At 44.8% G+C, this 27960-nt stretch overlaps 1 long non-coding RNA gene across 1 annotated transcript; it reads left to right on the forward strand.

Moving 5' to 3' along the window:
• The first annotated feature begins 16849 nt into the window (after window positions 1-16849).
• Window positions 16850-27645, forward strand: LOC133255100 (uncharacterized). The gene is made up of 2 exons (XR_009738879.1): window positions 16850-22904; window positions 24403-27645. It is a non-coding gene; the product is annotated as an uncharacterized LOC133255100 (long non-coding RNA).
• The last annotated feature ends 315 nt before the right edge of the window (window positions 27646-27960 follow it).

Genomic DNA, 27960 nt, shown 5'->3' on the forward strand with positions numbered 1-27960 from the left:
TCGTGTCTCACTCCTCCTCAGTGCTCCGGTGGATCGTGTCTCACTCCTCCTCAGTGCTCCGGTGGATCGTGTCTCACTCCTCCTCAGTGCTCCTGTGGATCGTGTCTCACTCCTCCTCAGTGCTCCTGTGGATCGTGTCTCACTCCTGCTCAAGTGCTCCGGTGGATCGTGTCTCACTCCTCCTCAGTGCTCCTGTGGATCGTGTCTCACTCCTCCTCAGTGCTCCTGTGGATCGTGTCTCACTCCTCCTCAGTGCTCCGGGGGATCGTGTCTCACTCCTCCTCAGTGCTCCGGGGGATCGTGTCTCACTCCTCCTCAGTGCTCCGGGGGATCGTGTCTCACTCCTCCTCAGTGCTCCGGTGGATCGTGTCTCACTCCTCCTCAGTGCTCCGGGGGATCGTGTCTCACTCCTCCTCAGTGCTCCGGTGGATCGTGTCTCACTCCTCCTCAGTGCTCCGGTGCAGTCGCACTGCCTTCACATCACGACCACAGTCCCTAAGGCAGGCCTAACCTCTACTCTTCACTTCGTTCCAGTTTCCTCTCTTGCATCTGAAACTCAGAGGCCACGCTTCTTGTTGGCATGTACTGCGTCCCCTGCCTACAGCATCTTTCTGTCGCTCTACTCCAAGGCCTCTTATGGGTTGAACTGTGGCCCCTGAAGAGATACGATGAAGCTCCAACCCCCAGGTCCTCAGAATGTGACCTGGTTTGAACACAGGGTCTTTACAGAGGTGAAACTGAAAGTGACGTCACTCAGTCATGTCCGACTCTTTGCAACCCCACTGACTGTAGCCCATCAGGCTCCTCCGTCCATGGGATTCTCCAGGCAAGAGAACTGGAGTGGGTTGCCATTTCCTCCTCCAGGGGATCTTCCCGACCCAGGGATCGAACCTGGGTCTCCCGCATTGCAGGCAGACGCTTCACTCTCTGAACCACCAGGGAAGCTATTACAGAGGTGATCACGTTTACAGTGAGGTCGTTAGGGTGGGTCCTAATGCCATAGGACCGGTGTTCGTATTCCAGAGGGGCCATCTGGGCAGAGACAGACAAGGCCAGAGGGACGGCAACACGAAGACGACAAGAGAAGACGGCCATGAGCCTAGAGCTCTGCACCCACAAGCCAAAGAATGCCTGCGGCTGCCTGCACACCGGGAGCTGGCAGGGACAGAGAAGGCTTCCCCCAGTACTATCAGAGAGCATGCAGCCCTGCTGACACCTGGATTTCAGGCTTCCAGCCTCCAGAGGCACGAAATGATACATGCCTGGAGTTTTAAACAACCCAATTTTTGGTACTTGTCGTGGTCCAGGTGTGGGTTGGAAAAGAATTTCCAGACACGAGACAGAAATAAAGGAAAGGGAGGGAAATAAAGTTTATTAGAGTGGGAGACGCTGTTAGAACAGCGGGCCAGCTCAAGGGAGAACCGACGTTGAAAGGGGTCCTTAGTCCACTTTTATAGCCAGTGTACAAGGAGTGGGACGGGGTCTTGCAGGTCATTGGCTGACTCGATGAGGCCGGTATACTGGGTGGGGGGAGAGTAGGGCAAATACCTCCTCCCTGTGGGGTAGGAGGGGAGGCAGGTGATACTGTTTCCTTAGTAGTTACAACACGGGGGAGGGAAAGGCGATAAGGGTCTGGTTTTTCCTGAGGTTCCAACACCCTCCTTGGTTTTATCTGCTCTTTTGTCCTTGGGTCACCACAGATTTCTCATGGCAATCCTAGGAAAACAATATATCCTGTCAATTCTTCTGCTTCATTAACTCCCGCTCAGTTCAATCAGACTTTCCCAGGGAATATGTCCTGGATCTCCTGGCTGGAGCCCGTATTATATGTACAGGGCACTCTGTTCTCCCCTTCCTAGCACGTCCTACAGTTTGAACTTGACATTTATTTATACAATTATTTGACAGAACCTCTCATTAGACGCTAAAGGCCACTGCTGTAGCAACTGTGCCTTTCTTTACTTTCTTGCGGTACACCCTGTGCTCAGCCTAGCACATCACACATATAAAGATTTGCTGAATAAATGAACCAGAGAAAGAAATGAGAGGGGCATGCTGGAGTCCGGACTAGGGACAGACAATCAGGGAGATAGTTTAACAAGAAGTAATTTCCAGAAGCGTCCCCAAATACCTCTGCTGTCAGCTGATACTATCCGTTCGTAAGAAGAAAAGCTTGAAATGCACATATCCCCGAGAGAGATAAGACATTAACCTAAATTTTCATTAGCATATTAATAACACTCTTCCCAGAAGGTAAGCTGGAGAAGAAGGTCTGGAGAAACACTAAATAATGACTCTGAATGTCTGAAGATGGAAGGTATGACTTGATGATGGAAGCCAGGGTGAATGGTGTAAAAAATAACCTTTCTTATGTCACAGTTTTGTTAACAGTCAGCTAACCATTGGCCAGAAATAAACTGCAAGATTACCAAGTGTCAACAAGGGGCTTCCCAGGTGGCACTAGTGGTAAAAACCTGCCTGCCAACGCAGGAGACATAAGAGACTGGGGACTGATCCCTGGGTTGAGAAGATCACCTAGAGGAGGGAATGGCAGCCTACTCCAGTGCTCTCGCCTGGAGAGTCCCATGGACAGAGGAGCCTGGCAGGCTATGGTCCATAGGGTCGCAAAGAGTCAGACACACTGAAGCGCCCTTCCCAGAGAATTCTAACACATGCCTCGCTGACACCTGGCATGCACTGGGGAACTGTTTCTATTCAAATCATGACGCTGGTGCTTCCTTGTGGCTCAGCTGGTAAAGAATCTGCTTGCAAGGCAGGAGACCTGGGTTCAATCCCTGGGTTGGAAAGATCCCCTGGACAAGGGTACAGACACCCACTCCAGTATTCTGGCCTGGAGAATTTCATGGACTGTATACCACTTCTGTATTCCTGCGTCGAGAACCCCATGAACAGTATGAAAAGGCAAAATGATAGGATACTGAAAGAGGAACTCCCCAGGTCAGTAGGGGCCCAATATGCTACTGGAGATCAGTGGAGAAATAACTCCAGAAAGAATGAAGGGATGGAGCCAAAGCAAAAAGAATACCCAGTTGTAGATGTGACTGCTGATATAAGCAAGGTCCGATGCTGTAAGAGCAATACTGCATAGGCACCTGGAATGTCAGGTCCATGAATCAAGGCAAATTGGAAGTGGTCAAACAGGAGATGGCAAGAGTGAACGTTGACATTCTAGGAATCAGCAAACTAAAATGGACTGGAATGGGTGAATTTAACCCAGATGACCATTATATCTACTAGTGTGGGCAAGAATCCCTTAGAAGAAATGGAGTAGCCATCATGGTCAACAAAAGATTCCTAAATGTAGTACTTGGATGCAATCTCAAAAAGGACAGAATGATCTCTGTTCGTTTCCAAGGCAAACTATTCAAAGTCACAGTAATCCAAGTCTATGCCCCAACCAGTAATGCTGAAGAAGCTGAAGTTGAACGGTTCTATGAAGACCTACAAGACCTTGTAGACCTAACACCCAAAAAAGATGTCCTTTTCATTATAGGGGACTGGAATGCAAAAGTAGGAAGTCAAGAAACCCCTGGAGTAACAGGCAAATTTGGCCTTGGAATACAGAATGAAGCAAGGCAAAGGCTAATAGAGTTTTGCCAAGAGAATGCACTGGTCATAGCAAACACCCTATTCCAACAACACAAGAGAAGACTCTACACATGGACATCACCAGATGGTCAACACCAAAATCAGATTGATTATATTCTTTGCAGCCAAAGATGGAGAAGCTCTATACAGTCAGCAAAAACAAGACCAGGAGCTGACTGTGGCTCAGATCATGAACTCCTTATTGCCAAATTCAGACTTAAATTGAAGAAAGTAGGGAAAACCACTAGATCATTCAGGTATGACCTAAATCAGATCCTTTATGATTATACAGTGGAAGTGAGAAATAGATTTAAGGGACTAGATCTGATAGATAGAGTGCCTGATGAACTATGGAATGAGGTTCGTGACATTGTACAGGAGACAGGGATCAAGACCATTCCCATGGAAAAGAAATGCAAAAAAGCAAAATGGCTGTCTGGGGAGGCCTTACAAATAGCTGTGAAAAGAAGAGAAGTGAAAAGCAAAGGAGAAAAGGAAAGATAGAAGTATCTGAATGCAGAGTTCCAAAGAATAGTAAGGAGAGATAAGAAAGCCTTCCTCAGCGATCAATGCAAAGAAATAGAGGAAAACAACAGAATGGGACAGACTAGAGATCTCTTCAAGAATATGAGAGATACCAAGGGAACATTTCATGCAAAGATGGGCTTGATAAAGGATAGAAATGGTACGGATCTAACAGAAGCAGAAGATATTAAGAAGAGGTGGCAAGAATACACAGAAGAACTATACAAAAAAGATCTTCATGACCCAGATAATCACGATGGTGTGATCACTCACCTAGAGCCAGACATCCTAGAATGTGAAATCAAGTGGGCCTTAAGAAGCATCACTACGAACAAAGTTGGTGGAGGTGATGGAATTCCAGTTGAGCTATTTCAAATCCTGAAAGATGATGCTGTGAAAATGCTGCACTCATTATGCCAGCAAATTTGGAAAACTCAGCAGTGGCCAGAGGACTGGAAAAGGTCAGTTTTCATTCCAATGCCAAAGAATGTTTTAACTGCACAATTGCACTCATCTCACATGCTAGCAAAGTAATGCTCAAAATTCTCCAAGCCAGGCTTCAACAGTACGTGAACCATGAACTTCCAGATGTTCAAGCTGGATTTAGAAAAGGCAGAGGAACCAGAGATCAAATTGCCAACATCAGTTGGATCATTGAAAAAGCAAGAGAGTTCCAGAGAAACATCTACTTTTGCTTTATTGACTATGCCAAAGCCTTTGACTGTGTGGATCACAACAAACTGTGGAAAATTCTGAAAGAGATGGGAATACCAGACCACTTTATCTGCCTCCTGAGAAATCTGTATGCAGGTCAGGAAGCAACAGTTAGAACCGGACATGGAACAACAGACTGGTTCCAAATAGAGAAAGGAGTATGTCAAGGCTATATATTGTCACCCTGCTTATTTAACTTATATGCAGAGTACATCATGATAAATGCTGGGCTGGATGAAGCACAAGCTGGAATCAAGATTGCTGGGAGAAATATCATTAATCTCAGATATGCAGATGACACCACCCTTATGGCAGAAAGTGAAGAAGAACTAAAGAGCCTCTTGATGAAAGTGAAAGAGGAGACTGAAAAAGTTGGCTTAAAGCTCAACATTCAGAAAACTAAGATCATGGCATCTGGTCCCGTCACTTCATGGCAAACAGATGGGGAAGCAATGAAACAGTGGTTGACTTTATTTTTCTGGGCTTCAAAATGACTGCAGATGGTGACTGCATCTGCAGTCACGCTTGCTCCTTGGAAGAAAAGTTATGACCAACCTAGACAGCATATTAAAAAGCAGAGACATTACTTTGCCAACAAAGGTCTGTCTAGTCAAAGCTATGGTTTTTCCAGTAGTCATGTATGGATGTGAGAGTTGGACTATAAAGAAAGCTGGGTGCCAAAGAATTGATGTTTTTGAACTGTGGTGTTGGAGAAGACTCTTGAGAGTCCCTTGGACTGAAAGGAGATCTAACTAGTCCATCCTAAAGGAAATAAGTCCTGAATATTCATTGCTGAAGCTGAAACTTCAATACTCTGGCCACCTGATGTGAAGAACTGACTGATTTGAAAAGACCCTGATGCTGGGAAAGATTGAAGGCGGGAGGAGAAGGAGACGACAGAATGAGATGGTTGGATGGCATCACCGACTCGATGGACATGAGTTTGAGTGAACTCCGGGAGTTGGTGATGGACAGGGAGGCCTGGCGTGCTGCAGTCCATAGGCTGGCAAAGAGTCGGACACGACTGAGCGACTGAACTGAGCTGAACTGAGACAATGCTGGAGGATGGTGAGAGGACATGTAGCTGGCACCCACCCAGACGGGAAGAATCAAGCCCTTCAGTTCTGAGCACAAGGTACTTCTGCTGAAATTAAAATGGAAAAATCTTCATCACTGATCAACATCCAGATCCCACAAGGCACAGGCCACCGTACACACCCAGTTAACAAAGGCCAGTCATCTTTTTGGGGAGGTCAAACTTCAGAACCCAACAATGACAGGAAATGATCCTTATGTTTTATTAAAAAGGACTTGCTGAAGATCAGCAGAAATAGCAGAGAATGTTGAAATGAGTAATTTCTTTTATAAAGCATTTGTAGAGTTGCAGGAGTTCAACTTCTTTTTCTCTACTGTCGACATGACTTCAATGGCAAGAGAAAGGGAAAAGGATTTTTCTTCACTGCCCCAACTCAGGATATAGTTCCAGAATAATGGCTAAATATCCCCCAAATGCCTCCCATTCGTAGTCTCTGAAATTGTTATGGTTAATCATTTAAAGGACTGGTCTACAGTTTACTAAAATCTTAGACTTTTAGAGTTAGAAGGGATCTCCAAGCATATCCAGTGAAAAAACACATTCTACAAAATGTCCAGCAGTGACCTCCACTTACGCTTGAGTTTTCACAGGAGCAATGATCTAGTTGCTTCTTTTATAGCCAAATTATTCCCTTATTAAGCAATTATACTCAAGATTTTCAAAATATATATACATCTTATTTCTTGTGTGTGTATGTTCAGTCGTGTCCAACTGTTTGTGACTCCATGAACTGTAACCTCCAGGCTCCTCTGTCCTTAAAATTTTCCAGGCAAGAATACTGGAGTGGGTTGCCATTTCCTCCTCCAGGAAATCTTCCCAACCCAAGGATCCAGCCCGTATCTCTAGCATGTCCTGCACTGGCAGGCAGATCCTTTACCACTGCCCACACTGGGGAGCCCGTGGAGCTCTATAAAACCAGATGAAAGTGTTAGTCACTCAGTTGTGTCTGACTCTTTGGGACCCCGTGGACTGTAGCCCGCTAGGCTCCTCTGTCCATGGGATTCTCTGGGCCAGAATACTAGAGTGGGTAGCTATTCCCTTATCCAGGGGATCTTCCCAACCCAGGAATCCAACTTGGGTCTCCCACATTGCAGGCAAAAATTTACCATCTGAGCCACCAGGGAAGCCCTATAAAACCAGTTGGCTCCATTTAAATTTGACTGGTAACTTATTCTTCCAGCAGTAATTCCCTAAAGCATTACTTAATTGCATATTTAAGCAAAAGGAACAAAATTGGCAATGATTTTATCTTGGACTCATGGCCTCTGGAATATTCCTGTGGCAAGAGTAAAATTCAGCTGGACTTTGAAATGTAATAGATAGCTACACACTTAAGTTTCAACATGTGAATTACACAGTTGCATTCTTTCCCCAAAACCAGGTTTAAGCATTAGAGTTATTTCAATCTTCACCTTTTTTAGTGAAACTTTTACTTCACAGAACACTTATTTGTGAGCTATCTTTCCTACAGTGACTCATTTTTATGAACAATCTCATTTCTATAAAATATATTGTTGGCACATGGTATAGTCATTCCGTTTTATAATGACAGTATATTTTAAGAGTAAAAGCAAATATAGATGATTCTGAAATTCTGGAACATGAATGAGCATCTGGAAGTAAAAACCAAAAGCTTTCTCAAATATGTTTTAAGTGAACTAAAAAGAAAACTTTTAACTCTGATCAGAATTTTAAAACATTTTAAATGTCCATAAAAATCTTAAAATACATAACCAAAATAAACAGAAAAATACAGAGGTCACAGGCTTCCGATTGGGTTCAATGTGAAAATAACACTTCACACTATTTCCTGAAATTCACTAATAGGACTTAGTCAAAACAAGACAGAAAATTCTAAAGAAAGGGGATTTGATAATTAAATATGAGATGATTTGCAAAAGCATTTACCTTCCAAGAGGCAGCAGGAAGAAGGCAATCTCAGCCAACATCTCTATTCAGCAAAAAAGGGGCCTGAGAAGCCACAACGGTTTGGCTGGGCCTCCCCCACTGTCTGTGTGACTGATAGCGGCTGCTGCTGTTCCATTCGGGCTTTAAGGCTCCATACCGACGACAAGCAGTTACAGCAAGTGCTTACACTGTCAGCCTCGTCCAAACACCGCCGTATACTACACCATACTCATCACGTTTCAACTTGAAAGGGATTAGAAGCTCCACAAATCCTGAAGGATATTGAAAATAAATGGAAAACCAGTGGCAAATAGAGCATGGTTTAAAAAGCTTCATGAAAGCAGCCACCTTAACCAAGACGACGAGCGCTCTTACCCACGGAAAACTTCAGAACCGTCTTCAAAAGCAATCCTTAGATCATTTCAGTGTCTCAAATTATATTAGTGGGAAGGGGGGGCATAACAGATTTATTGGGGTCTGTTTGGGACAAAACAAAATTCAATTAGAGATAAATTCTATAATTTACTTAGGAAGCAGAGTCTCTTTTCCTTGGTCATTTTATTTGCAATATTTTAAAGTTACAGATTTGAAAGAGTTGAAAATTGTTTCCTACTAACTCTCCCATGTTCATTGTGGACAAAAGTTCTGTGTTTTGGATCCTTTACATGATAGGAGATAAATACTAGGAGGAGACGGAAGGAGTGAATCCCACCAACACTCATCCTCGTTGCAGTGGGAAACCATCAACTCTCAAAATTTATAGCTATATAAAAAGGAAACAGGAAGCCTGTTACACTTTAAAACCATGGATGAGTAGCTGATCACAGCTTTCATGAAATATGCATGCCAGCACTTGCCCACAACCACTTCAAAGAGCCATTCTCTTGTTCCAAACAATTTCAAAAGCAAAGGTATAGCTATTTAGGAAAATTAAACTTTGAAAACGAAATTAAATGCTGCCTAGAAAATAATTATTGGGATCAATAAACAATTAAAATTGGCAAGAATTTGCCTGCCAATGCGGGGGACATGGGTTCGATCTCTGGTCTGGGAAGATTCCACATTGCCACGGAGCAGCTAAACCCGTGCACCGCAGCTACTGAGCCAAAGCACCTGGAGCCTGTGCTCCGCAGCAAGAGAAGCCACAGACCACAGTGAGAAGCCTGCTTGCTGCCATAAAGAGCAGTCTCCGCTTGCTGCAACAATGAAGACCCAGCACAGTCAAAAACAAATGAATAAAATATAAAATAGATTGAGAAGTCAAAAAAAACTGGAGGCAGGATGTTCTTAGATTTACTTGGATTCTTTCCTAGAAAGCTAAATTAAGAATTATCAAAGAACGTAAATTTCAAAATACTGTTTAAACTCCTTTGGAAGTAAGCTACATATACATAAGTAGGTATTCTCTTGATTAGTTCGAAAATCATCTCCTGACATTAACTACCCTGTATTTCGGTAGTACCATTTAGGATCCATAAGATGGCAGGCCTAGATTTCATAGTGATAGTCTTAGAAGTGTGTGAATACTGGTTGCCTTGAAATATATATTGCATATTATCAGCAGTGTGTGGCTAGTAATAGTATTAAGGGTATCCATCAGATTAAATTTGTAAATTAAGAAGCAAGGGAACTGTTAACGAGCGAATACATTTTGTTAGTTCATAACGAATCCCAAAATACTACAGCCAGAATCTTACCATCACCTATTTAGTCTTGCCTTTCTCCATATAAGGAAACCAGAGTCTAGATTCCAGTGCTTTGCCCAAGGTCAGCAGAGAGAGGATTTTAAACTGCTTTTCCTCATCTTTTGCTCTCCCATCTCTGGCATAATTTTCTTAAATGCTGTTTGTCTCTTCGGCTGCGTGGGGTCTCGGCGGCAGCCCTCAGCATCTTCCTCGTGTCGTGTGGTGTCTTTTGCTGGGGCGCAGGTGCAGCAGTGGCAGGCTGTGGGCTCAGCTGCTCTGAGGCCTATGGGGTCTTTGCTCCTCGACCAGAGATCAAACCCACGTCACCTGCATTGCAGGGCAGATCCTCAACCACTGGACCAGCAGGAAGTCATAATTCATAATTTTTTAATGAATGTGAAGTGAAAGTCTCTCAGTCGTGTCCCACTCTTTGCAACCCCATGGACTGTAGGCTCCCCTGTCCATGGGGTTCTCCAGGCCAGAATACTGGAGTGGGTTGCCATGCCCTTCTCCAGGGGATCTTCCCAACCCAGGAATTGAACCCAGGTCTCCCGCATTGCAGGCAGATTCTTTACCGTCTGAGCCACCAGGGAAGCCCTCTTAATGAATGTAACATAAAATAATTAAAGCCTTAACTTTCTTCTAGATATCCTGACAGTGATAGCTACTTTAAACATACTTATTTCCTTAAAAATTCTCAGCATATTGATTGGCTAGAAATCTGTAAATTAATCAGTGTCATGAAAAACACAGACCGAGGAGGGACTTCAGGTTACCTGAGAATAACACAGCGCGTGAGCTGGGACTTCACAGTGCTGTAGCCACCTGCACTGGGGCAGCCTGCGGGTGTCGAGAGAGGACCGTGGACTGAACGTCACGTTATTACGTCCTCTTTCTGATTTTGATCACTGCACTATAGTTATGTGATAGAATGACCTTAGTTTTGGAATTATACACTGAAGTGTTTAGGGACAAAGTTATTGTGTCCGCCACAAGAAAGAGCGAGCACAGGAGAACACATACGAACGTGCCAATGTGGCAAATGTTAGCATTTGGGAAATAAAGGGTAAATGAGGATTCTTTGCCCTACTCATGGAACTTTTCTGTAAGTCTGAAATTATGTCAAAATAAAAAATTAAAAGAAAGAAATCAGGAAGACAACTTTGTTGATGGCTACATGTAGAACTACAATGGAAACCAGAAGTAGAAAGATTGATGGGAAAGGCAAAATTTTCCTGGAAAGGAAGCCTATTCACTGACAATACTATATTTCTCTGGAATTTGAGTTTATGATACTAGACATAATACAGTATTCTATGTACTGTAGAAAAACATGCTCCTAGCAAACATTTGTAGAGGAATTCTTATTTGAGAACATAAATATAGCTATGATGTCATTCTGTTTGTGGCTTGCATCTTTATATTCTGCTTTAGCAAATCTTTACCAATAGCCAGTGTTATAACTTAAAATCTCTTCACAGACAATTCACAGGAAGTTTCACTAAGATGTTAGGTAAAAACACACCCCAAATAATTAAAGACAATTTTGAGACTATGAAATAGAAAAGACACACAAATAGAAAACAAATAGAAAAGCAATTTCCCCCAAAAAATGACATTTCAAAAATTATTTTACACCAAAAGAGGGGAGGAAAAGCAAAACAAAACAAAATGAACTCTAATATGCGCCTTCCGAGTGCACAGGTAGCCTATTCTGATGTCCCCAGGATTTAGCACATATAAATAACCCTGCTTACTATATGTTAAGGAATTCAGAGTCTGGTAATAAATGATTTCCCATATGATTATTAACAAATGTATTTTTCAACCACCAAATGTGTAATTCTTAGTGAAGAATTACATAGATTTTGTCTTCTGTAAATCCTTATTTATGATTCATACATCCCAAAGGTAAAATGCCCCTGAATTGAGACTGCAGTTTGGGCTGAGGGGGAGGCAGGAGGATGCTATTGGTGACTTTCTAGTTATCTGAGTAGGCAGTGCATTCACTGGGGCTTATTTTAATACGCTTAAAAGTTTACATTTACTATATACTATTTTACATTTATCAAATATCACATAATAAAGATGTTTTAAAAGAACATATATAGCATTTCCCCTTTTAAAAGTTACATTACAAAATAGAATTTTTCTCTTTCTTTTCTCTGCAACTATTTTAATAGTTGTTGATTCAGATGTTCAACCTTTATTTAACAACTATTATATGCCAGACTGTTGTAAGTATCCAGGGTGTAAGCAAACATAAATGTAACTAAAGAAAGAAAGAAAACCAGGGTCCCTGCGTGCAGGTTACAGTTTAGCTGTGAGAACCAGGGCAGAGCTATGTGTAATTCTTCGCAAGTTCAGTACTATCAGAATGCTTCGCCCAAGCAAAGCCTCAATACTATTCACTGATGACACTGATGATGTTTGCACCAGCTATAGGCCCTTTTGATGGGGAGAAGATTTTTTATGTTGTAATTAGATCATGTTACCATTTAAAATAGACTTCATCCAGCAGTAAAGAAATCTGTCATACTGGGTTCCTAAAATTGCCACTGGAAATTGCATCCTTTTGGGAAATCTCAACATCTTTGTCTTGCTGAAATAATAATCACAGCAACAGGTTTTCTGGTAGAAGTAGAGTTGTAGATGTTTGTAAACTTGGCTTGGTATCCAGTTATACCACCATTAATAATCCACACAGAGAAGAATTTCTCAAGTGACAGCTTGTATTCCCTCGCTGCACCATTTACACATGCGAGTTTTACACAAATTCATAAATTTCAGGTTCCAGATGACAGACTCTCTTTATCAGTCTTTCTGTAACAAAATTTAGCAAACCTGATGCTAATTAGGAAGAGCAGCACAAGGGAGTATCAAAAAACCCACTGGTAAACTGTTCTGCAAATAACTCATGCAGTCACTACTCATTCTCGTCAAGGAAAATATTTTTTAAAGATAATAAACAAACATTGATCAAAACATCAACTGTTTTAAATCTCATGCAAAAACGCTCTGTGAAATATCTCATTTATGTACTCCAGTGCTTACCTGACTTAATTATATATATTTTGGGTTACGCAGAATTTAAAACAAGGGAGAGACCAGATCTTAAAAACTTCAAAGACTAGGTTTACCAATATGGCATATTATAATTTGGAAAATGCTTTTACCAGCGACAAATCAGAACTTTTGCCTTAATGAAAAAGTGAGGCTATGATGTATTTTGCCTCCCAAATTTCAGTAGCAAAAGATAGCCATCTTTTGCTTTAAAGTCTTATGATTAAAAACCAACAATTCAAGTATTGAAAATAGTTCTCTTAGTGCTACTTATACATTTAGTCAACTAAACTACACATGAATGCCCAGATACATCATATGTTATCATACAGTGGTAAAGTCTAAACATATCACACTGAGTAGGATTTTCAGACTTCAAGTCTGAAAGTCTAGACTCTGACAGGAGTTGCAGAATTATTTTATATGTTTTACTGGGAGGTTTCTATGGCTTTTATTAGCCTCTCAAAGGTGTTGATGACCCGAAAACCATTAATAACCATGACCACAGGAGAGAGTAATCAGCACTCACACTCAGGGGGATCTGACATATAGAATGAATTTAATAAAGAGTTGAATGAATTTTGAATGAATAACCTTTTTCTAGAGTATCACTGAATTTTCAATGCTATCATCAGAGATGTGTTGACTAGAAAAATCAGCAAAAACAAAGAGAAAGATGATGAATCAAGGTTGAGTGACTACTATATGCAGGACAACGGTGCAGGTCGAGGGAGTTTTTTTTAAGGTACTTTCAGTTTTTAATGAACTTATAATCTAATCAGAATGATAAAAACACACAAATTAGGCAAGAATATTAGCAAAGGGGAAAAGGTAGCCAGGGTATTATAAAATGTATACCAGAATTATTTTTTTAATTTTATTAATTTATTTTTGGCGGTGCTGGGTCTTCATAGCCTCCCGGGCTCTCTCTAGCTGTAGCAAGCAGGAGCTACCCTCTGGCTACAGCGTTCGGGCTTCTCATTACTGGCTTCCTTTCTTGCAGAGCACAGGGTCTAGGGTGCGTGGGCTCAGCGGTTGTGGCTCCCAGGCTCTCCCAGGCCCAGTAGTCGTGCTGCATGGGCTTAGTTGCCCTGAAGCAGGTGGGATCCTGTCAGTAATCGAACCCTCGCCTCCTCGAAGGAGGATTTTTTTTACCACTGAGTCACCAGGAAAGCCCTAAAATGTATACTAGAATTACTGAAGAGGAAAAGCCTTTCCTAGGTTTGAAGGATTTTTGACAAAACCAGAAGCACAAAGGGTACGGAGAGGTGGAAGAGAAGGGGTTGGAATAAACGAAATGTCCCCTTCCCTGCTCCTCTTTTTACCATCTTCAGTGATTGGGAAGACAGCACCAAAGGGAACACAAAATAACCCAGTGGTTCTTGAAGGGCAATTGTTCTCGAAGCTCTTCCTCCTTAACGCTACCAAGGTTTTTTTGGGGGGGTAGGGGAATCATGGTGGGGAGGAAGAAATGGCAACCCACTCGTCTTCTTGCCTGAGAAAGCCCATGTGGACAGAGGAGCCTGGTGGGCTGCGGCTGCAGACTTGGACACGACTGAGCACCTTCAGTGGTGGAGGTGAGGGGTGCTGACATGACTGGAGTGTAGGAGAATCACCCCTCCAGTGCTCCAAACCCATGAAATATCTTTAAGCGGGTACTAGCCCAAAGTCTCAGAGAAGGCAATGGCACCCCACTCCAGTACTCTTGCCTGGACAATCTCATGGACGGAGGAGCCTGGTGGGCTGCAGTCCATGGGGTCACTAAGAGTCGGACACGGCTGAGCGACTTCACTTTTCATTTTTCACTTTCACGCATTGGAGAAGGAAATGGCAACCCACTCCAGTGTTCTTACCTGGAGAATCCCAGGGGCGGGGAAGCCTGGTGGGCTGCTGTCTCTGGGGTCACACAGAGTTGGACATGACTGAAGCGACTTAGCAGCAGCAGCAGCCCAAAGTCTTTCTCCCGCAGGCAAGTCCCTTGAAAAATTTTGGTTCACATTCAGGAAACACACCCAACCAAGAGTCGTGTCTGGAAGCATAACCTGGTGCATCCCCAAGCCATGCTGCTGGTACTCTTCCTCTGTGAGGTTTCTGAGTTCAGGTAGGACGGCCAAGCCAACTAGCATCTATACCCTTTCTCCATCTGGGTATCATGAGTTTTTGCAAAACTTGAGCAACACGTTTTGCTTACTAATCTCTCTTTCATATAGAAAAACATGTAGGAGATATATGCTGAAACCAACACTGGAGAAAACAGTCCAGAGTTCAGCCCAACCACACTGATATCTGTTGCTTTTTCATTCTTCACCTCAAGGTACATAAAGTACTGTAAGTGAACAAGTATCATTTCCTGGACTTCCTCTAATCTCACTGCTAACACTTTAAGGCTAATGCGAGGACCAACTCCTGTATACAGTAAATGAGTTCAACTTCCAGCTCTGTCACCATGGGTGAAGCCAGGAAAGTTATGTATCCTAACCTCAATTTATTTGTGAAAAGGAATGAATAATGTTTTTATGAGCTATAAATGAGATACTACAAGGATATTCTGATTGTTTTCATCACTCTGTCTACAGTGTCTCTCTGTAAAATTCACCTCCCACTTTGCTGCCACGTAATTGTTAACCCACCTCTGACTCGGTCACTCTCTTGTCAGAACTCTGCGATGGATTCCAAAGGAAGCCATGGGCGGTTGAGGACAAAAATCACATAGCCATATGTATGCTTTAGAAACACTACTCCATCAACTGGGCATAAGACGGAACCAGGGGTGAAAGCCAACTTTTGCAATAGTTAGAAAACAGTCTTGAACTATATTGGTGATGGATAATGGCAAGAATGTAAAGGTGAGAGAGAATAAGAGGACAAACTGGAAAGAGAACTGCAGTGGGGTGAGGGAGAGGGAGCAGGGTTCTGAACCTGGCCTACATGGGGACAATTCAGGTCCATGACCCTGGGTGGAAAAGCAGAACATTTATCTTCACCTGCCTCTAAGTGAAACGCAGCAGCATTAGGCTGCATAAGATTGGCAAAGGTGTCCACAGCATAAACAAGAACTTCTCCACTCAAGTGATGAACCGTTTGGGAAAGCCTTTACCAGAGACTGGGCTTCCCTTATAGCTCAGTTGATAAAGAATCTGCCTGCAATGCAGGAGACCAGGTTCAATTCCTGGGTTGGGAAGATCCCCTGGAGAAGGGAAAGTCTACCCACTCCAGAATTCTTGCCTGGAGAATTTCATGGACTGTATATATAGTCCATGGGGTCGAAAAGAGTCAGACACAACTGAGTGACTTTCATTCATTATGAGAGATAAAGATGAGCACTGAATAAGAAACTTCAAAATATGAAAGGTAAATTCTGTGTGGGGACTGAGAGAAGGAAGAGCAATAAAAATGGATAAGATCATGTTTGACTGGGACACGTGACGTTTCAGGCCCCACCCCACACTCATCTCACACAAGGACATCCCTTTGCTTGAGCCCAGTAGCTCCAGCTGCAGGGAAATCTAATCGCTTGTACACAGTTGGACTCTTCATTTCCTATTCTGTTCATCCTCCCATTTTGTGGCAATGAAAACAATCCAAGGGTGACCAAATGTCCCGGTTTGCCTGGGACAGAGGGGCTTTCTAGGACATGGGGCTTTCTAGGACATGTGCCTTTGATGCTAAAACCAGGAAAGACCAAGGCAAACTGATGAGCTAGCTAGTCACCCTAAGGGCCCTCAAATCTGGCACTGCATGCTAACAAGGCTATATTAATACTATGCTTCAATTAAGAAAAACACCAGGCCATTTAAGGTTTATTTTAGATCTGAGTTTGTCCATCTGTTCTTCCCACAAAGCAGAAAATATTGAAGGAAAATATTCCTATCACAAGGTCAGACAATTATGGGCACTGCAGTGCTTTAGCAAATGAATATTATCGTCAATAGTTCTACAATTTACCAAGCCCTGGCACATTTCTATCTTATGCAATGCTCACAAGGACTGTGAGACAGACTTGGTTCTCATCACACTACAGAAGAAACCAAGGCTCTGGAAGATTTCGTCCTTTGCTCTATCTCACAGTGCAAGCAAAGTGGCCGACTCCCAGCACTGCAGCTGCTAAAGAACACGAAATTACCGTGTGTTGAGGGGTTCTCGCTACGTGCAGATTATGCAAAACTGCAGTTGTCTTTCTTTCGCAGTGTCCATGAACCCTAGCATTATACTAATACACAGTAAAATGCAGTGTCAGCTTTAGGCAGAAGGTAAAGTGAGGCCTATGGGAAAACGCGTAAAAGCCAATGATTAAGTGTTCAAAATCAGTATAATTAGGTAAGAGAAACAATAACTTACAAATCAAATTGTACGGCAAATGGTATCAAACCCATCCTCCCACCTGCAGCCTCTAATTAGAAAATCTTGTAAGGCAGAGACTGCGCCTGCCTTGGTCAATACTGGAATCAATACAGACCCACGTGTGCCTGTAATGATCAGTCCAGCATCTTGGAAAGGGATGGGAAAGGTGAAAGCCTGGATACACAAACCTGGGTAGTCCATTACTACTAGGACTTCACACAAGGGAGCGGCCTGGCCTTGCCGGGTTTACAGGCCCTGCAATTCACCAACGCCCTCTCCCTGCAGCCATGGCAACGCCCACACCACGAGGCAACTCCAGAATTCACCTTTGGATAGCCAGCCGCATTGAGTTTGCACCTACGCGGCTCAAATAAAGCCCAACCAAGACATCACTCCCACTAAAGCAGACAACCGTCACCTCTTCCCGTTTCTCTAGCTCTAATTCACCCAGGGAACATAGCTCTTTCTCTTCACCCATATCCACCGAAGAGGGTCCTGAACCACGACCACTTTTGCTACAGTGAAAGATTAATTTAAAAAAATAAAAAAGCGGGCTTTTTCTTTTTTGCAGGGGTGCATATCAGAGACGAACGAAAGCCGGATGCACACACAAACATTAACAGTTGCCTAAAAAGGCAACCAAACTGGTACGATCAAAATAATTTTCAGTCAACGTCTCGCAGCGTGTCTGTCAGGCAAGCTCCGTTTCGCTGCCGCAGGCCACGGTCTCTGGAGCCGGTAGTTTCCAAGACGGCTGTTAGGACTTACAGCTCTAAAAATTTTTTTAAAAATAAATAAAACGCATTCCCTGCAGGCAGGGACCGCGCTCGGCGTGAGCAAGAACCATGACGTATTCGGGAGAGGTTTCCAGAACTGCCTGCCAGCGCGAGCAAGCTGCCCAGGGGACGAATCTCCCTGTCGCGCCTAGAAATGCAGTCAAAGCGCCCTCTCGGCGCCCGCCGACGGAGCGCACACCCGGCGGTCTGAGGGCAGCGGCCTCGGCCTCCTAGCAGGCCCGCCTCACCCCGGGGACCCGCCAGCCCTCCAGTTCTGCCCCCGCCGCCTCCTGGGACCTGAGCACACACGAGACAGCCCACCGCAACGGAAAAAGGGAAGAAAACCTCCTCCCAACCCTACACCCCCCTCCCCCCACACACAACTTCTGTCGCAGAGCCTTTCTCTACCGGCCCAAGGGCGCCGTGAGAAACCCCGACGAGCCCGGGGCGCCCCGCGCCGCCCCTAGTAAAGATGGCGGCCACAGGCGGAGCCGCTCCCTCCCCGTGCGGTTGGCGGCCCCTCGGTGCACAGCCGTACACGCGGAAGCCCTCCACGCCCACCGCGGCTTGACGCATTGCAGGTGCGGCGGGACCAATCAGGCGCCTCGACTCTTTCCGGCCAACCACTGCAGGGTCGCGCTGGCCAATCAGAGCGCCCTTCTCTGATTGAGCGAGGAAAGCAGCCTCGGCAGCGCCAGCTAAGCAACCGGCTCCAGGGCAGCGCGTTTTGGAGGCTGTGAGTCGCGTTCCGTGTGCTCCTCCGCCGGGAGATATAGTGCCCCCGCCCCGCCCCGCCCCGCCCCGCCCCGCCCCGCCCCGCGAGCGCGCGCGCTTGAACGGCTTCGGCGCGAGGCTCGGCGGTCCTCTATCTCCCGGAGCGGCGGGAGGCGAGTAGTTCTAAAGAGAGGGCTGGGGTCCTTTGCCTTGTTCTTGGCCCTCCGAGGGGCAATCTCGAGCCGTCCTCGCCCTGCCTCGTGGCTCGGTGAGGTCGCGCTCCTGACGGCTCATCCGACACGTTCTGTCATGTGCCGCCGGCGAGATGAGCAAAAACATCCCCTTGCCTCGAAAGCCTGCCTCGCTCGGCCCCGAAGGCGACCCTTCCTGTTTACAGGCGGAGGCCCAGCCTCCCGGGAGCGCCCTCGCGGGCACCTTTGTTTCAGAGAGACCCGTTTTCGTTTCCCTTACCTGGTTTTTGCTTTTTACCTCTTCCCGCGGGCGTGGGTTTCCCGAGCCGGCCGGGCCGGAGGAGGACGCCCCAGGGGCCGGCCTGGGAGCCCAGGGACAGAACCGACGGTTAGCTCCGGGGCAGACCAAGAGGCAGTGTCTTGCGTCCTGAGGAAAGACTCTCCTAGATAAGGCTTGGCGAGATAGCCTGTCAGATGTGCCATCAGTTCTGTCAGTTCAGTTGCTCAGTCGTGTCCGACTCTTTGCGACCCCCTGGACTGCAGCAGGCCAGGCCTCCCTGTCCATCATCGGAGCTTGCTCAGACTCATGTCCATCCAATCGGTGATGCCATCCAACCATCTGGTACCACAGTCTGCCTAGTGCAGAGTCTGGGGACCTCTCATCCCGCTCTGTGCAGTGAGCAGTCTGAGATCCAGAAATGTCAATCCACCTTCCTGCAGTCGCCCCGCGCTTGAGGAGCAGAGCACAGACTAGAATCCAGGTTGTCTGGCTCCCAAGCTAGTGCCATAGTAACACCCCATCTTCTGGAGCTTTTGCTGTACTGTGAGATGACTCAGAAAGTCCCTTTTACATTTATTTTCACACTGGAGGGAGAGTCTCCATTTACCAAGTTAGGTGTACCGTAAAGTGTATCCCAGGCTTATCTTCATGTGAATCAGCGTGCCACAAAATATTCCTCTGAGCTTACTTAAGTCCTGCTGCTGCTGCTAAGTCGCTTCAGTCGTGTCCGACTCAGTGCGACCCCATAGACGGCAGCCCACCAGGCTCCCCCGTCCCTGGGATTCTCCAGGCAAGAACACTGGAGTGGGTGGCCGTTTCCTTCTCCAATGCATGAAAGTGAAAAGTGAAAGTGAAGTTGCTCAGACATGTCCGACTCTTTGCGACCCCATGGACTGCAGCCCACCAGGCTCCTCCGTCCATGGGATTTGCCAGGCTAGAGGACTGGAATGGGGTGCCATCGCCTTCTCCGTACTTAAGTCCTAGTACATATTAAACCCACTACTTTTGGTGGTCAGAAAACTAGCTTGCTAAATTGTGAGCTCCTCAAGGACAGGACCTGTCATTTATTTTCATATTCTCAGTATTTGGTGAATTTTATTTCCATAAGCTCAATAAAGGTTTATTGAAGGAATAGATGAACAAATAATTAAGACAGAGGTAGAAAGAAAACCTGTATATGAAAGGTTCTTTTGAGTTCCAGGAAATTCAATCAACCAATACTTACTGAGACTCTATTGTATAGAAAGTATAGTTTCTTCTTTCAACACCTTTTTTTTTTTTTCCCATTTGAATTGTCTCTACTTGCTTTTAAATTAAGGAAATATCATCATTTTGGGACATTATCTTTTGAAATAACAGAGTTTATCTCCAAGCTTTCCTTTGTATAGTCTATTATGTCCTTTGAAGAATACAGATGTAGAAGAAAATGATTTTTTTTTAAATCTGACTCATTCAAAATTGCTTACTTTCTCCTTTTATTGTTGCTTTTCTGTTCTTTGTAAAGAGATAATGTCCTCTACCCAGCTTTTGATTATTTTTGGCAATTTTTGGAAATAAATGTCCAGGATTGATCAGTTGGAGTAGACATGGCCTGGTCTGTTCTAAGTATTTTAACTATAATTGAACAGAGTCAGAACTCTACAATAGTCTTAATTTTCACCATTTATAAAAAGATGTAACTCTTGGGTCAAGTCCCCTGTGACCTTAGCTCTATTTGTAGCCGCGTCTCCAGGGGTCTCCTAGTTACTAGGGAATTCTGCACAAGTTCCTCACAAGTTTCACAAGCAAAATATTTAGAATCATAAAATTCTAAATCTGGGAGGAACCAAAGTCCATCTGGGTCCCCTTTTCCAATTTTCAGATAAGAAAACTAAGTTCCAAGAAGTACAAGTTCAGGACAGAGTAGCCTTTAGGATCCTACTAGACTGAGCTTTCCTTTGACCTTTGAAAACATTTTAATCAAAGACTAATCGTTTTAGGGGAAGCAGAGGAATGTTATCATCTGCAAGGCCTCCAAGTGATGGAAAATCTCAAGATGACTTTTCTCTGGACTTTGTGATTCCATTTAGGGATTGGCTGTCCTGAATTCTTCTCTGTGCTAGGCCTTATCTATACAGCTTCTTTAAAATCTTTGACCTTCATTTATATTGCTGACACTTTCCTCTTGTTAAGCTTTATCATATTTACTTACAGCTTCTTCAGGCTAGCAGAGGCCCCTTTTTTATTCCTAAAAGAGCTCAGAGAAGCGAATTATTTTTAAATTGAAGTATAGTTGATTTGCAGTGTTGTGCAAAGCTCATTTTTTTGAGATGAGTAATAAAAGAAAGCAAAGGTAGTTATATAATTATAATTCTTTCATAACCTGAAGTGTTTTTCAGGATATTCGAAATGCTAGTAAAGAATAATCATGGTTATATCTTCATTTTTCACTATGCAACTTATAAGCTGGTTCCTAAAAACTTGGTTCTTTTGTTTACTTGATTAAAACAGGTATAACTGAACTTGTTCAGAGTATGGTGCTTTTTCACAGAAAGAAAAACTTGTTCCATGACTTTAGCAATGCCTAACTCTCTAACCTAGCTGACCACCTTGCAAATGTTACAAGCAACAGAGTTTAGAAAGTAGAAAATGGCTTTGTGAGGGCCTGTGGTATCACCACACAAAACAGGTTGAAACCTCAAAGTACCTCAAAATACAAAGTTCCCACAGGTACAAAGTCCTGAATGGCTTTGATCAGTTTTTTACCCTTCTTTAGGATGTGAAAAAATGCCTCTATTAGAATCACTATGTCAATAGACCATTGAAAGTATGGCTTCTACATTTTGCTGCTGTTCAGTTTTAAGGTCATTTTCTGGTGACTCAGACAATCAAGAATGTGCCTGCAATGCGGGAGACCTGGGTTCTATCCCTGGGTCAAGAAGATCTGCTGGAGAAGGGAATGGCTACCCACTCCAGTATTCTTGCCTGGAGAATTCCACAGGTAGAGGAGAATTCCATGGATGGAGAATTTACAGTCCATGGATTCACAAAGAATAGAACGTGACTGAGTGACTTAACACCTAGGTTTCAAGCTTTGTGTGAAACAGGTGCAACAAGGAAATTTTGTGTCAGAGGAGAGCTAGAGCAGTGAAACGAGAAACTATGAATCAGTTCTCTGAGTCACCAATTTCTTTGGCTGCTCTAGAAGAGGGTGATGACTCAGCAGCATTCCAGTGCTGTGGTGGAGGAAACGAGGCTTCGAGGGCTTGTTGCACTGGGTACCAGCCCGTTGGGGGCGCTGAAAAATGGGAAGCCTTGGGTCTTCCCACTGCTGGACTGTTGGATTCACTGAAACTGCTTGATTCCCTGACTGGTTCTGAATTGCCTTCTATCTGACCTTTGCCATATTTAGCTGATTGATGCTATAAAATATTATGAACAAACACAGTTTGTATTTGTTTAGGTCTTTATTGTTTACAAACTAATTTGACATTCTTTTCTCCTATGTAACCCTCACATAAGCCCATGGCTGAGTCTGTGTGGTTAACTGGCTAAGGAAATAGTCATTTAACCTGGCAGATAATATTGCACAATATTATCCTTTTCTTGGGAAATAACTGTTTTCTTTGTCAGAACAATAAAAATAACAAAACTTTTCACTGAGAGAAGACAAAATTTCTGTCCCTCGCTTGGGTTTATAGGGGAGAATGTGAGAAGAAAGGCGCCCACAGTATTCCTGGTATAGCTTGAAAACTCTCCTGAAGGCAATCTTCCCAGTGGCCAAAACGATCCAGTCATCCTGTGGTGGTGCCTAGAGTTGGTTTATTAGCCAATGACTCAGAGTCTCTACTTAGAATGAATAAAACTCAAAAGCATCTTCACTGGACTTGGACAGAGATAGGCCCAGTTTTTCTGTTCAACAACCTGCCTTTGGCTGAATTTTCTCCACACAGGAAGCTGGGAATGGATCCAGTCTCACGGAAGTGGGGAAAGAACTGCCAAAGAAAGGAAGGCTGAGCCCAGGTACGTACTTATTCAGGGCTGTGGAGGGTATGGGTTAGAGTCAAAGCAGGAACAGTCCAGCCTATTCCTGAGGAAGTATGACCCACTGCACTCTAGGGAGTCTCCTTCCCAGTGGTGGTTCCGGTGGCGAGATTAAAGCAGAGGACTTCCTTTTCCTTTCCTCTGTTTTGGAAAATTCATTTCTCATATCCTCTCTAGCCCAATAGTGAATTGAGCTTAGCACTAATCACATAATCTATTGATATTTATTACCAGATACTGAGCTGAGTTCAGAGTATAAGATGGTAGCTGCTGCTAGTATGAGGAGATAGAGTATATGAAAAGATAATATCAAGTAGAAATGGGTAAAAGGTGTAGGAATTCAGGAGACAGGAAGAATTATTTTGAACTATAGTGTTAGTTGCTCAGTCGTGTCCGACTCTTTGTGACCCCATGGACTGTAGCCCAGCAGGCTCCTCTGTCCATGGGATTCTCTGGGCCAGAAGACTGGAGTGGGTTGCCATTCCTTTCTCCAGGGGATCTTCCTGACCCAGGGATAGAACCCAGGTCTCCCACATGGCAGGCAGATTCCTTCGGTCTGAGCCACCACCGGGGATTGAACCTGCACCCGCTGCGCTGGAAGGTGGCGTCCTCACCGCTGGATCACCAGGCAGCACCACTTAGAGCTACGGTCACGGGGGAGATGTGAAAGACGTGGTGTAAACAGGACATGAAGGACGGGGAGGGTTTAGATAGGTGGTAATGAAATGGACGGGGTTCCCTGGTGGCTCAGCTGGTAAAGAGTCCACCTGCAATGCGGGAGACCAGGGTTCGATCCCTGGGTTGGGAAGATCCCCTGGAGAAGGGAATAGGCCACCCACTCCAGTATTCTGGCCTGGAGAATTCCATGGACAGTCCATGGGGTCGCAAAGAGTCGGACATGACTGAGCGACTTTCACTTCCCAGGTGGCTCAGTGGTAAAGAATCTGCCTGCCATTGAAGGAATTAGACGGGGGAGCCTGGTGGGCTGCTGTCTATGGGGTCGCACAGAATCGGACACGACTGAAGCGACTTAGCAGCAGCAGCAGCAGCAGGAGACAGGGGTATGATCCCTGGGTTGGGAAGATCCCGTGGAGAAGGAAATGGCAACCTACTCCAGTTTTCTTGCCTGGAAAACCCCATGGACTGAGGAGGCTGCTGGGCTGCGGTCCATAGTGTTGCAAAGAGACATGACTGAGCATGTGCACATGTGCACACACACGCACGCATGCGCACACATACACACACGCACGCGCGCACACGCGGATCTGGACAGGTATCTGGACACGGAGTGGCATGGAAAAGGCAGTGAGTTGGGAGGATGCAATGTGTATTCAGGGGTCAGAGAGGAAACCAATTTGTCTGAAGCAGAAAATCCATGTTTGCAGGATAACAAAAGTAATGCTGAAAAAGTAGATTAACAATGTGGTGAATGGCTTTGAACGCTAGACACAAGGACTTTACATTTTATCTCCTGCAGGCACTGGGGAGCCTCTGAAAAGTTCTGAGCAGAGAAGAGACAGGATGAAACACAGAGAAGAGACAGTACTGTGTGCTGGATGGGTCAGAAGGGCACAGAGTCGTCAGGGGTGAGCCAAGAATAGCGCATGTGAGACTAAAATGGGGGACCCTCAGGATTCTTGTGGAGAAGGCAATGGCACCCCACCCAGTACTCTTGCCTGGAAAATCCCATGGACAGAGGAGCCTGATAGGCTAAAGTCCATGGGGTCGCTAAGAGTCGGACACAACTGAGCAACTTGACTTTTACTTTTCACTTTTATGCATTGGAGAAGGAAATGGCAACCCACTCCAGTGTTCTTGCCTAGAGAATCCCAGGGATGGGGGAGCCTGGTGGGCTGCCGTCTGTGGGGATGCAGAGAGTCAGACACGACTGAAGCGACTTAGCAGCAGCAGCAGCAGCAGCAGGATTCTTGATCCAGGTAAATATGGGCGTTCCTTCCTTTCTTCTTTTTTAAAGTTCTACAGTGGGGTTCTCAGTCTAGCTTGGTGCAGCCCAATAAGACTTCTGTGATGATGGAAATGTTCCACACTGTTCACCTAGGTAACTGCTAGGTAACCCCGCTAGCCATGTGGGCCTACTGAGTACTTGACGGTGGCTAGTGAAACAAAGGAACTAAACTTAAAGTGTAATTCATTTTGATTTCGATAGCCACATGTTGCTCATGGCTAGTGGATAGCACAGCTCCAGAGGCAGGACAGAGTTATTTGTTATGAGTCAAAACCAAACCACACAGTCACCAGAGCAGATCTTAGTTCTGTTGGCATTGGTGAGGCCCATTCTTTGGTATAATCCACCATCAGCATCAGTTTCTCTGATTTATCATTATCGTCCAGTTTTCTGCATATCAAGACCTCAATGAAAGTACCAATTTGTGCTGACCGCTGGCTCTGCCCTTCAGGCAAACTGAGTCACCCCAATACCTAACATTCCAGCTTACCACTGTGGCCACAGAGCCCTCCACCGACCTGGTTGTTAAATCATCTGTAAACTGCTAAATGCCTATTGTTGCCTGAACGTCTTAAACCTCCTCTCTAGTGTGTCCCCAATTCTAGCACATATGGTAGAAATGAGATGTTGTTGCTTACTGTTCAGATGTTGATTGAAGTAACTTTGGCGCTTGATTTTTGGATTAATGGGGAGAATGGTGACTCAGGAAATTTCCAAAATTGATATGGCTTAAAGAATACTTTGCTCAGTAGGTCAGAGCAATTTAAAAAAAAAAGTTTGAATTCAGTGTAAACAACTAAGGCAAAAAGCGATGACTTCTCCCAGTGGGCGTTTTGGAATCTGAGTGCACATACTTGGCCCCTAAGTCTGTGTAACTGTTGGCTGCCTGTGACTTGAGATCCCAGTCCATTAAGGCACAGGTCCCCTGGAGGAGGAAATGGCAACCCACTCCAGTGTTCTTGCCTGAGAATCCCATGGGCAGAGGAGCTACAGGTGGTGGGCCACAGTCCATGGGGTCGCACAGAGTCGGACACGACTGAAGCGACTGAGCATGCATGCAAAGCACAGAGCTAATGAGGCCCGAGTCAGGGGTCCAGTCTCATTCCTTGTTGGTTATTTTGCTCTGTTCTCTATCCCTGACCTCAGCTGGCTGTGGTGCACATTCATGGCCTTGGTCGCAAGGGTGGACCAGGTGGAGGGAATAATGTCGATCCATCCCCACAGCTACGAGCAAAGCGAGCACAAGCGCTGTGAATGCCGGGCAAGATGTGCCCTCCACTGTACAAAGGGATTTAAACACAGACGAGAGTGGGGCACATTCAGGGGGATGGTGCTGTTTCTCTTTAGACCATTAATATGCTGAGGACTGCTGCAAGCCGAGACACAGCAGGGTATGCAGTGGTCTGGTTATGATTCGCTTAAAATTCCGGGACACTAAGTAGGGCTTCCCTGAAGGCTCGGCAGGTAAAGAGTCCACCTGCAATGCAGGAGACACAGGGTCAATCCTGGGTCAGGAAGGTCCCCTGGAGAAGGGAGTGGCAACCCACTCCAGTGTTCTTGCCTGAAAAAAATCCCTTGGACAGAGGAGTCTGATGGGCTACAATCCATGGGGTTGCAAAGAGTTGGACACAACTGAGCAACTAAGCATGCATGCATGCAGAATAGACATATGCTTAAATTGATATGTTTTCTCATGGTGATAAGTCATGGCTTAAAACTCACTTATTTCCTTATGATGGTAACACATTTCAAATTTAAACGTAATGTTAGAATTTTCCCTGTGTTTTTACCTGAGAGTCATTCATAAAAGATAATAGCAAGAAACGATACTGTAATAGCAAAATTTTAAGTGGAAAAATAATGAGGTATTTTGTTATTGATAGAGATAGTAAAGCTTATATAATAATCCTGTATAACATTTAATGAAATGTGAAACCACACACAAGCAGCAGGAGCCTGTTCTGGCTATTGGAGATGATTAGTGAAGAAGAAAATCCCAAATGGTGGATCATCATCAAATTATATTGGACCATGGGACAGAGAAGGAGGCAGCTGTGGGTGGCAGAGAAGTCAAAGACAAGATTTCTTTCCTGTGAGATAGCTCAGGAGAAGTGCTCCAGTTTGGGGCTGGAAATTTCTTAAAGAAAATTCTCTAACTAGATAATCCATCTGTGAAGACACAGCAGCCTACGGTTACAGTGAATGAATTTAGACTTGTGACTTTGTAAAAACCATCTAGCCAAGCATCACCTCTCTCCCCCCATCCCACTGCCCACCCCACCACACACACAGAGTCATTTTCTCAGAGCAGTGTAAGCTACATGAAGGCTACAGGATCTATCTGTGTATCTACCTACCTATCCATCCATCCATTTGTCTCTAGTTTAAAATACCAACTCCTCAGCTTCCCCGGTGGCTCAGTGGTAAAGAATCTGACTGCCAATGCAGGAGACAGGGGTTCAACCGCCGATCTGGGAAGATCCCGCGCGCCGCAGAGGATCTACGCCCGTGCACCACGACTACTGAGCCTGTGCTCTAGAGCCCGGCAGCCACAACTGCTGAGCCCAGGTGTCACAGCTGCTCAAGTCCGAACGCCCGAAAGCCCACAATCCCCAGCAAGAGAAGCCACCATAGTGAGAAGCCTGTGCCTCACAACTGGAGAGAGGCCCCTACCTGCTGCAGCTCAAGGAAAGCCGGAGCAGTAACAAAGACCCAGCACTGCCATAAATAATAAATGCATTTATAAAAATAAAATACCAACTCCGAGAGATGCATCATGGAATAGGACTGGGATGAGAGAGTTCTCGGTTATCTCTTTCAGTGACAGCATAGAGTCGTCAGCTAAATGATGGTGAGCAAGTCTCCTCACCTGTTTAGACCTCATTTGCAAAATGAGAAATGTCCTCTGGCTAGGAAGCATCATAAAGTAAATGTTTTGCTTTTTCTTATACACTCTGCTCCTGGTGTGGTAGGTACAGCTATTACTACATTCCTATGATCTTATTTTAATTTTAAATCCTTGGGTAAGAAGTATTTCATAAAAAAAAAAAACACAGATTTTAATCTTGT

This window comes from Bos javanicus, chromosome 10 (genome assembly GCF_032452875.1).
Source record: "Bos javanicus breed banteng chromosome 10, ARS-OSU_banteng_1.0, whole genome shotgun sequence".
Classification (NCBI taxonomy): Eukaryota; Metazoa; Chordata; class Mammalia; order Artiodactyla; family Bovidae; genus Bos; species Bos javanicus.